Genomic DNA, 12,697 nt, shown 5'->3' on the forward strand with positions numbered 1-12,697 from the left:
ATAAGTGAAAATTATTGGGTAAAGATTGAAAATAAAAGAACTTGAAAACAAAACTATTTCTTATTTTATGGCATATAAAATGTCGTTATTCTCAGCAGATTTGTCACAGAGGGCCTCATTTTAGTGGTACGAACACATAGTATCACAAATGATACATTTGGTACATGCTTAACACGGGTGTTTGTCTTTGCACTTAAGCAATATGCTGCGTTTTTAGCTCTGTAAGATTTTGAGATCACTTATGTCTGTTTGTGCATCAACATTTTGCTTTGGTTCAATGTTTTTGAAATTTGGTCACACTTTTCCATTTCTTCATGTTGTACTTTTACATGCTATCAGGTGACCATGACCATGATCATGACCTAGGGTATCATGGACAAAGCCTTTTTGAATATTGTGTATTCATGCTGCCTATTTAATGCTTATGTGAAGTTACAGTTAGATATAAGCAAAAGTAACAGAGATATGACAGAAAAACAAAGGCTTCTCAGTACAATACATTGGTGACCTTGACATTCAGTATATAACGGGCACAGCTTCTTCATGTACATGTACTTTGTATGCATGCTTGTAACGCAAAGTTTATGCAAAGTTACAGTAAGATGCATGAATCAGCAAAAGTAACAAAGATATGACAGAAAAACAAGTTACCAAGAAAACCAATGCATTGGTGGGTAGAACAGCATCCCTATTCTCTGAATAGTGGAGCTAAAACTGAAACTCGAGATAATTAGAAAAAACAACTACTTTCTGAAACTGAATTTATTTTTTTCGAAATTGATTAAAATGTATCCATCTGTCTTTCTACCTATATTCTAGGTAATGATGGATTGATCATAATTGTCACAAGTTATAATTAACAAAACTCTATAAACATAATAACATGATATAGGTTCATGAGCTTGAAATAAAGTCTACAAAGACTTGTTATTTTATATCAAACAAGAACTTCGCGAGTCGGACGTGTCGCCTGACAATAGCATAAAAATTTATATATATAAGCAAATAAGCAAATCAGCAAATAAGCAAATTGGCAAATCAGCAATTAGCAATTAAGTAGTTGGCAAATAAGCAAAGTGGCATGTCCCTACCGGCATTCCATAGCCGGTAGGGACATGCCACTTTGCTTATTTGCCAACTACTTAATTGCTAATTTGCTAATTGCTGATTTGCCAATTTGCTTATTTGCCAATTTGCTTATTTGCCAATTTGCTTATTTTGCCAATTTGCTTATTTGCCAATTTGCTTATTTGCTGATTTGCTTATTTGCTTATACATGTATACATAATTTTTTATGCTATTGTCAGGCGACACGTCCGACTCGCTAAGTTCTTGTTTGATATAAAATAACAAGTCTTTGTAGACTTTATTTCAAGCTCATGAACCTATATCATGTTAATATTATGTTTATAAGGTTTTGTTAATTATAACTTGTGACAATTATGATCAATCCATCATTACCTAGAATATAGGTTGAAAGACAGATGGATACATTTTAATCAATTTCGAAAAAAATAAATTCAGTTTCAGAAAGTAGTTGTTTTTTTTAATTATCTTGAGTTTCCGTTTTAGCTCCACTATTCAGAGAATAGGGATGCTATTCTTAGTAACTTGTTTTTCTGTCATATCTCTGTTACTTTTGCTGATTCATGCATCTTACTGCAACTTTGCATAAACTTTGCGTTACAAGCATGCATACAAAGTACATGAAGAAGCTGTGCCCGTTATGTACTGAATGTCAAGGTCACCAATGTATTGTACTGAGAAGCCTTTGTTTTTCTGTCATATCTCTCTTACTTTTGCTTATATCTAACTGTAACTTCACATAAGCATTACATAGGCAGCATGCATACACAATATTCAAAGAGGCTTTGTACATTATACCCTAGGTCATGATCATGGTCATGGTCACCTGAGAGCATGTAAAATGTACAATATGAAAAAATGGAAAAGTGTGACCAAATTTCAAAACCATTGAACCAAAGCAAAATGTTGATGCACACACTGACATAAGTGATCTCAAAATCTTACAGAGCTAAAAACGAAGCCTATTGCTTAAGTGCAAAGACAAACACTCGTGTTAAGCATGCACCAAATGTATCATTCGTGATACTATGTGTTCGTACCACTAAAATGAGGCCCTCTGTGACAAATCTGCTGAGAATAACGACATTTTATATGCCATAAAATAATAAATAGTTTTGTTTTCAAGTTCTTTTATTTTCAATCTTTAACCAATATTTTTCACTTATATATGACTAATCAAGTGTTTATTATGCCACCAATCTCTGACTTAAGCTGCACAAAAAGATCTATAGCTGCAGCACATTATAAGGCATTCTCAAGCACAGATGCTGGCGGGTCAGATCCTGCCCCTAACGTGATACGCGTATGTAAACACTATATCAAAACTATTTTAATATCTATTTAAATACAAATTGGACATTTGTTACAACGATAAAACCATTAAGTACTTTATTGAGACTTGGTGGTATATGGTATTTTTTCATACCGGTATATGTAAAAATTGCTTGAAAACAAGTTTTAACGATGTCCAATTCGTGTTTAGATATCAAAATATTTTAAATAGAGTGTTTACAGGGGCACGTATCACGTTGGGGTACGAGATCTGACCCCAAGCGTCTGTGTTCTCAAGGACATGTCAGCCATCAGTTGTAGACATATATCTGCGTAGGCCTGCATCACTGCAACTAAATTCATTGACCAACAGTATTCTTGGAAAAACACTGAATTTACAAGAATACTGTTGGTAAAAGTTAACAGATCTGACTCAACTGGTTGTCTGTAGTCAGATGTTCCATATACTTCCGGCACAGTGTAAACTTTTTCTATTGCAAGAAAGCAAATTAGCAATAAGCAAATACGTAAACCAGCGGTTAACAAATAAGCAAATTAGCAATTCAGCAATTGGCAAATAAGCAAATTTGTCATTAAGCCTATCAGCCATTGGCAAATAAGCAAATCGGCAATTAGCAAATAAGCAATTCAGCAATTGGCAAATAAGCAAATTGGCATGTCCCTACCGGCATTCCATAATATAACGTATTATATACTTTTTAACATATTTGTGATCTGACATATGCTAATGATTAGACAAATTTATCCAGAAGAATTATCGTGGCTTAAACTTTCAACTTGCACTGATGTCTTTGATTGGTCTGAGAATATCTTATGTAACATATACTAATAAAGTTGTCTTACTTTTATACTGTATACCATAAATATCTCATCGTCTATTTTTTTTTTTACTTTATTTTAATCAATGTATCAAAATTTAAATGAACATAAAAAGGACGCTGTTATTACATTTGTAAATGTTAGGTGCATTTTATTACATAAATTTCGACTGTATGAACAATATTTTCTGATATGCTCTTTCGGTAAATTCATCAGGTAAATCGAACAAAGTATTTGCGCATACTACACACGTATTCTGCTTATATGATTTATGGCCGAGTTATGTGCCTTGAATAAAAAAGATGTATTTTTTGTGTGTTGCCAGCCCTACAGAAGCTTGTCTGGACCATTCCTCAGAAACCTACGGTGCAATTTAAACCAAACAGACATACTTTTTCTACTTTTTGCCTTACTACTATTTTTCCTGTAAAGTTTGAATTTTTACAGGAATGATCAATACCAAGAGTAATTGTGCATATCATCGGCATTTTCCGGTTCAATTATTTTGTCAGAGTTATGGCCCTTACATGATTTTTATTTTTAAAATTTGTCCGGGTTACTCCTACTAATGAAACATTACCCTCAAGTACTAGCGCATAAAAACAAGGGTTTTCCGGTTCAATGATTTGTGGCTGAGTAATTGCCCTTGTAAATGATTTTTGTGTCTCCTGCTACACAGTTGCAGCAACATGCAATTGCCTATCATAAGGCGACACTTGTGATCACTGATAGCTCTTGTTATAATGCTAAAAGGAGTGCCCAGTGCTATCTAAAGTTTCCTAATGTAAGTTGTTGTACGAAAAACGGAACGACTGTACAATATTTTGATAACAAATATAAACCAGTTTAGAATGCCTTGTAGCAATAATTCTATTTCAGAATGTGACCTTTATTGTTTTAACAATCACGTATCGGTCATCTTTTGGCTATCTCCTAAATTCAGCATGTATCTTGGTAATCTTTCCTTACATTTACCAGTTTTACGGAAAAAAAGAGCAATGAACCCACATATCACACCCGTATGTGTAAATAGGTAGGAACTCACAAGCTATAATTGAAGATGGTTGGGTAGGCCAAAGACATGCATGTATATAGGCTATATTTTAGGTGAGGGTCCATCCACCCGGTGAGGCACAAAAAGCAGCTTTTGCCGTCGATTATGACTTGGGAAATATCACCAGTCATGCCCCTATAGGGTTAATTTTGAAGTACAATTTAAAGTGTTGATAATTTGCCTTCATGCAATTTCCACGTAGTATCAGCCAAAGATATGAATTTTGAGCTTAAGTACATGTAGGCCACTGTGCGGCGGTCAATAAGAATCTAAATGTACAATTATCCGAGACAATAATCTTAAAAGGGCTCAATAATCTTAAAAGGGCTCGCGCACCCTAGTACACCATCCTCGTTGACTCTCGGCTTTAGTCAGGACACAGTAGTGCGACACCTGCAATTAATTTCATGCCGCCTTATACGTAACACAGAGCTGTAGAAAACATGCGAACTTGCAGTCTTACATGTAGCATTGGTTCTTCAATCATCTGCCGATGCCCTGTGCCTTCTTAACGACGTACTCGAACCGAGGGGAAGAGAGGTGGCCATAGACATATGTAATGTTATGTGGTTTTGTATATGAGTATATCACAAGTAGACAAACGTATAACTCAAATGAGAAATAAGATACACAAGTGTGTTCTATGACTACAAGTTTAATACTGAAGATAATCTCTTAACAAGAACTGTTGGACTACTTTCTAAGCATGCGCATGTCTACATTTATATAAACAGTCTCATATTACATCTCTCTTCTTTTAATAAAATAATTTGATTGTATATCATAACAAACAGACATTTAATATTAGAAATATGTTTTAAAAGTTTAAACACTGATAATATTATTGAATCTGTTTTAGAAATTATTTTAGCTATTTCATATATAAGTATAATTAAAAACAATCATTACGAACTAATCTATTTATTTACACAATGATCGTTTATCAGATGTATTATCATCAGTCAGTTTACTTCTGATAGGTATCATTCTGATAACGAGTACTAGGCTTTACAATTCTCCCAGACCGTGTTACATAATTACCACATGTGCTAGCCAGTGGTTGAGAGTTAATAGAAGGGTCACTATTTTGTGGGAAACTTTTATCAGGTAATTTGATCTTTTGTGTGCACGATGAATCAAGTGCATTAGGGAGAAAATCGGTTGTTTGATTTTCTTGGGTTTTGATTAGAAATTTCCTATTGCGACAGTAAATTGTGCCATTTTGCCGGCTCGCCACGGCGAGCCGGCATTACGTTAGGATTTTACTGAGAAACAACCTAAAACTCCGAATCCATCCAAAAATTTAAACGAAGCTTGGCTTCCAGCTTTCTACAAAATTTATCTATCAGGGCTAGGATCAAAAATTATTTAGCCAATCAAATTTAATCTTACATAGCGTCAAAAAACCTTCAATTTTCACGCCATTTTTAAAAAGCAGCAAGTATTATTTTGAGCGCAAAGATATACTGATAATTAAAATGTTTGTTTTCATGAATTCTTTTCAATAAATCATATTTACACTGACTTTTGATTTAGCGATCTCACCTGTTCCTCTGTAGTAAGTTTTCGTTTGGTTAATTAACATAAGTGTACATCTGGTTCTGTGCATTTTTTTTCTTTTTCCTTTTTTCCGGTCATTTTATCCTTTCCGGTATTTAGTGTATATATTTACTGGCCGGGATCCGGGACGCCCGGACTGGCCGGGATCCGGGACGCCCGGACTGGCCGGGATCCGGGATCGAATAAGATTTAGAGGAAAAACTATTAACTATATTTGTGTTGATTATTGTCGTAATGAAAGGCCATTAAACGTTAAGTTTTTTTTATTGTATGTAATGAACGTTAAATAAATTAAACTTAGGATATAAATATATTTAGAGCTATTTATTAACAAACTTAAAATGCGGAAATCACAATACTAACAATTATATGCCTAATTAATTGGAAAAATCAAAGACTATATTCTTGAATTGGTCAAATCCCGGGATTCCTATATGTTTTAATACGATCCCAGTTTTTTTTGAAAACTTTATTCTTGGCCTGGCCAATTCCTGGGACCTCTATATATTTTTATACGATCCCGGCTTTTCTGAAAACTATATTCTTGAACTGGTCTATTCTTGAACTGGTCAATTCCCGGGATCCCTTTATGTTTTAATACGAAAAACATATTCTTAGACTAGTTAATTTCCGGGATCCCTATATTTTTTAATACGATCCCGGTTTTTCTGGCTGAATTCACTGACAACTTATGTTTACTTAAGGACTTGTGTCTGTCACTCATTCCAATACTAAATAACATATTATGTGTACAACTTAACTTCGTATAAAGGGACATCTTTATGAATTCTACCTATCTAACATTTTTTGGTCAAGGTCAACAGGCCATATAGTAAATGTGCATAGACATAGGGACTTCATTTTATCGAGTGTAGAACAAAAGCCCCCCCGGACGAAAGCCCCCCGTCTAAAAATGACAAGGTGGACAAAAGCCCCCCACCATGAAATTTTCAAATAGGACAAAAAGCCCCCCCCCCATCAAAAATACAGGTAGGACAAAAGCCCCCCCCCCCCATCTTTTTTCACACGCACAGGTGCTCAAATTCATCAAATTTCACAAAACTTTTAAATGAAAATGAAATGAATTTTGTTTAAATGTTTATTTATAATGTATATATTGAAGTGATAACAAAGCTTATGATAACAAATTGAATAATGCATGCATGCGATACCGAATTCATAGCTTTTCATATAACAACAAGGGTCAGAAGAGTAGTAATGTTTAATGTCTTTTGCAAAGGGATCAAATTAATATCCTTAGCACGATGTCAACTACATGTGATGTCCATACATATCTTTTAAACACATAAAAAACACAACTTGAATACACTATATGAAAATTTGATTGACTAGGGGGGGGGGGGGGGCTTTAGTCCTACCTTGACTTTTTATGGGGGGGCTTTTGTCCTATGTGTAAATTTCATGGGGGGGGGGGGGCTTTTGTCCACCTTGTCATTTTTAGATGGGGGGCTTTCGTCCGGGGGGGGGGGCTTTTGTCCGTATCCCCATTTTATCTGTTTACATGCATCTTCATATATACTCATATTCCTCTTTGTTAAACTGAGAGAACTGGCTTCCATCACTTTTATTTTGATGTTCGCTCAAGTCTCTTCAGCTAACAGAACTGTCATTTTTACATTTAAACGCACCCCTGGAAAAAAAATTACGAAGCGAGTCGCTACTAGCTTTTTTAAAAGCTAACCTTGTGTGTCTTTACATTGTATGACCTTTCTCTATTCTTTGAAGTAACCTTTCCTGGTACCCATTTTTTACCAAATTGAATACGAACTGAGTCATTTGCTTGAAGTGGACTTAGACTTTTTGAGTTTTTATCAAAATAATATTTTTGTTTTGACTTGATTTTCTGCATTTTTGATTTAACCACTGATGGACTAACTGTCTGGGGCGGAAGCCTTTTTTTTCAGAAATTGGAACTACAGACTTTGTCCTTCGTCCCATTAACAACTGATTTGGGGTATAAACACATTCTAAAGGTGTGTTTCTGTATTCTAAAATACATACATATGGGTCTTGCCTAGATTCTTTTGCCTTAGTTAAGGTTTTCTTAGCAATCGACACACCCTTTTCAGCCATTCCATTTGACCTACTATGATAAGGTGATGACGTAATGTGAGTAAATCCCCATGATTTCGCGAACTCGGCAAATTCTGCTGACGAAAATTGCGGTCCGTTATCACTCATGCAAATATCTACAATTCCATATCGAGACATATGTGCACGAAGTTTTTGTATTACGGTATTTGATCGAGTATCTGGCAAATAGTCAATTTCAAAGAATCGACTATAATAGTCAATTGTTATCAAGTAATTCTTACCATCATGAGTAAAAATATCTGTGCCAATTTTCTGCCACGGTCTATCAGGAAACTCATGACTTATAAGCGGTTCATTTGCATTTGAATTACGATGCGAGAGACAAGTACTACACTGTAAAACAAATTCTGTGATTTGTTTAATCATGCCGGGCCAAAAGAAATTTTCTTTCCCACGCTCAACCGTTTTGTTTACACCAAAATGCCCAGTGTGTATTTGACCTATAATTTCAGAGCGGAGTGATTTTGGGATAACAATTCTTTGACCTCGAAATATAAGACCATTTTCATAACTTAGTTCATCCCTATGGTTCCAGAACTCAAGTATATCTGATGGGCACATTGATCTTTCCTCTGGGAACCTTCAATGATTGTTTGTTTTAAAATGACCATTTGTTTATCACTGCTTGTTATTTCTGAGATATTTTGCAATTTTTGATCAGTGAAGTGGAGTTGTTTACATACAGTATGCACATGTGTGTCAAGTCCTTGAACTACTTCTGACTGCGAATCTGATATACATTGTCGAGATAAGCAATCACTGACCGGGATGTGTTTGCCTGGAACATAGATAACTTTAATGTCATACTTTTGTAATTGTAATGTCATACTTTTATAATTGTAATAACATTCTCTGCAGTCTAGGTGGTGCGGCTGACAATGGTTTTTTGATTATAACAGCGAGTGGTTTGTGATCTGAGTGTACAGTCACATGTCTCCCGTATGTGTATTGATGAAAACGAGTACAACCATACAATATGGCTAATAACTCTTTCTCTATTTGAGCATAACCCTTTTCAGTTTCGGTTAAACTTTTCGACGCATATGCAATCGGTCTGCCATTTTGCATGAGACACGTGCCTATTGCGTCCTTCGAGCTGTCAGACTCTAATGTGAGTGGTGCTTTCGGGTCATAATAACCTAACACAGGTGCTTCAGATATCATGTGTTTAACCTTTTGAAATGCTCTATCATGTTGCTCTTCCCAGCAGAATTCGACATCTTTTCTCAAGAGGCTCCTGAGGGGAGCTGTCGCATCCGCGAGATTTGGCGCAAATTTTGCAAGGTAGTTAACCATACCTAAAAATGTTTCTAATTTTGGCCTCGTATTTGGAAGACCTATTTCGCTTATAGCTTTGACCTTGGACTGGTCTGGTTTAAGACCATCCTTGCTTATTACATGACCGAAAAATGGTACTTCTTGTACACTAATTTTGCATTTATCTGGGTTTAATTTGACACCCTTTTCTCGTGCGCGCTCAAGCACGTGCTTTAGATTTTTATCGTGTTCTTCCTGCGTGCGACCGTATACAAGAATATCGTCGACTATTGCAGTTACGCCCGATAGTCCTTCGAGAATTTCGCTTATTTTCTGCATAAATAAGTCACCGGAAGCCGATATACCAAACGGAAGTCTAAGCCATCTATACCTTCCGAACGGCGTGTTAAACGTAGTTAGCATTGACGAACGTTTGTCAAGCTGAAAGCTCCAATATGCATGCGTTATATCAAGAATACTGAAAATTGATGCGCCGTTTAGTTTTGATGTAATATCTTCTAAAGTAGGCATGGGAAAATGTGGTCTACGAATTGCCTCATTTAATGCTTTAGGGTCAAGACATATTCGTAATGCCCCAGTTTTGGGCTTTTCTACAACGACAAGGGAATTAACCCAATCAGTAGGCTCATTGACTTTTGTGATTATCTTGTCTTTAATCATTCTGTCAAGCTCTGATTTTACACGTGCTCTTAAGGCGTCGGGTATTCTACGTGGTGGGTTTATAGTCGGTACTGCATTTTCCTTTAAATGCAAACTGCACTGACCATCAATAGTTCCAATACCAGAAAATAGGTCACTGTATTCTTTCATGACTATTTCTCTGGTAAGAAATGTTTTATTCTTGTCAGGGAGGGAGTGTTCCACAGAAAATGTGAACTTAATCAGGCCAAGGTTTAATGAAGTTTGCAAGCCTAAGAGAGGGGATGCATTTCTATCTACCACATAAAACTTTGCAATCATTGACTGATTTCCTAAATAACAAGTCAACATGACTGTTCCCAAGATTGAAAGTGCTTCACCTGTATATGAGGTTAATTTCCAATCAGGGGCCTCAAGTGGGGTACTCAAATTCAGTTTTTGAAATTGTTGCTTGGGCAGAATGTTTGCAGCACTGCCAGTGTCAATTTTAAATGATATTGGGCATTTGTTTGGGCCAAGACAAATTTCGGTTCTAACACAGTCTGGAGAATGTAAGCTAGTACTCACCGTATTAATTGAGTATCCATCAACTGCATTGCACAAGTTTTCTTCAATGTCACTATTGTCCCCTATTTGATTGACACTTATAGCGTTTTTCTGTGATTTGCACTGCTTTGAAAAGTGATTCATTTTGTTACACTTATAGCATGTAGCCCCTTTTGCCGGACAGTTTGTTCTCTGGTCATGTCGCGTGCCACAACGTCCACAAACATTTTGTGATCCATGTCCTTGCATCCTTCCCGTCTTAGTGGGTCCATTTGCTGATTGTTTTCTTCTATAATGCCTTTGCGCCTTAACAGCGTCAAATTGGTTGTTGCGCGGCTGCCCCCATGGTTGCCATCTGTTTTTGGCAATATTCGTAATTTTGTTTTCACCAAAAAAAATCAAATAAAAAATTAATTTTTCTCAATCTGCAAGTCATGTTGTATTTATAGTCTAGATTGAAAATTGTGTGATTTATTGCCATAATTTTAGACATTATTCCAAAATTGTAATTAGTCAGACGTATTAGAAATATTTACAGAATCTATATATTTTGAATTATATTCTTTAGCTTCATAAGATAACTAATGAACGGGTACAAATTAACAAATGTATTCTGACATTTTTGGTAATAAAACATAAGGATATATATAAAAAAACTGAGCTATATGGCAATTTATTTGTACACAGTTCTTAAATCCTATTCTGACAAGACGCTAGTCTAGATATGTTATTTCCTAAGCCTCTAAATTATATATCCCGTATTTCATAGGATAATGTTAAATAAATTTTTATTCTAATGTAAAATTTTGTATAAGAAAAGCAACATTATAAATTTCTTGTTTATTTCCTGTCAGTAATCATCATTTTATGTTTCCGTTAAATTACTCATTTCTGCTTTTAGGTTAAACTAATAAAAAAAAATCTTAAGGATTGACCAACACTGTAATGTTTGAAATATGTTTGAAATATGTTTTTCATAAAGTATGTTCATGCACGACAGTACTAAATACAAGCTCCTTTGTATGCCACCCATCAAAATAAAGCAAACATTAGATTTTAATATGAAAGTGTTTTTGATTTTAGAAAAACAACCGCAGATGCGTCGACCTGTGCCGACTTGAAAGTTTAACGATATTCTAAAAGTGAAAGTTTGGTGATCCGGCATGAAACAATGTTGTTAATTTCAATGAAAAGTGTGTTACAACATCTCATAGAAGCGCATTTATTATTGAAACATTGATAATATTGATAATATGCCATACTCCTTTTCCAGATACTTTCGCATGAACTGAATACACTACAATATAATAGCAATCATTGTATTCAGCCAATACCTATTTTAGTGCATTCATTTAAGCTACCTTACAAGTAAATAAAAAGCAGAAGATTGAGCATAAAACTGCATTTGTATAATAAATGCAAGCAATAAGTTGTAATGTTGCAAAGTGATTACATAATAAAATATTGATCTTGTAGATAAGAGATTCCATGCATAAAAAATAATGTGAAGTAATAATGCAGCTATTGAAATAAAATGATTAAAGGGACTCCACTGAGGTTTAAAAGCCTAAAGACATAACATTTGAATTTCTTACATAAATGAGCCGGGGCACTTTAAACCGAAATATATGCAAAGATAGTTCAGAAATATACTTTGAAATAATTGAAAATCGTATGTATATGCTTTTCTTAGTCCGATCTGAGTGAAAAGCGTTTAAGCGCTTTTCATTTTTGGTCAATTATTTACAAGTGAATAATTATTCTAGAAAAACGAAGTGCGCGAATGATCTGAATTTTTACACAAAGATTAGAGGTCTAAACCTACATCAAATGGTACATTTAATAAGGAAAAAAAATTCAGTCCCATCATATCAAAAAACCTCAGTGGCGTCCCTTTAACATATTTATTACAGTTTATCAATAAATATTCTAATTTAATCTAATTAATGATTTATCTTATTCAATCCCGAATATTAAGGCATTACTTGTTTATAACGAAAGTTGTTTTAAAAGAGTTGAAAGAGTAGATGCATAACCTATAGAGGTCAGAGTATTGTTTGAAAAAATATATGTTTGCCTGAATGTAAATAATTCAAAATAATTTCAGACGAAACGCATTATATTCTTTGCTATCCCCTGTACTTCAACATATTTTAGAAAAGTCTTCTTTTAATAAATTCAGTAGTTCTCATTTACTTTGTTGATAAGGAAACCCTCTTTTGTCAACAAGAACAAAAAGGTAGCAATCTTTAACGAAACTGGAAATTTTTCAAGGTTAAACTTACTACTACCGTGTTTTTGTCGATA

The sequence above is a fragment of the Ruditapes philippinarum genome, unplaced genomic scaffold (assembly GCF_026571515.1).
Source record: "Ruditapes philippinarum isolate M1 unplaced genomic scaffold, ASM2657151v2 ctg6274_1_1_1_1, whole genome shotgun sequence".
Classification (NCBI taxonomy): domain Eukaryota; kingdom Metazoa; phylum Mollusca; class Bivalvia; order Venerida; family Veneridae; genus Ruditapes; species Ruditapes philippinarum.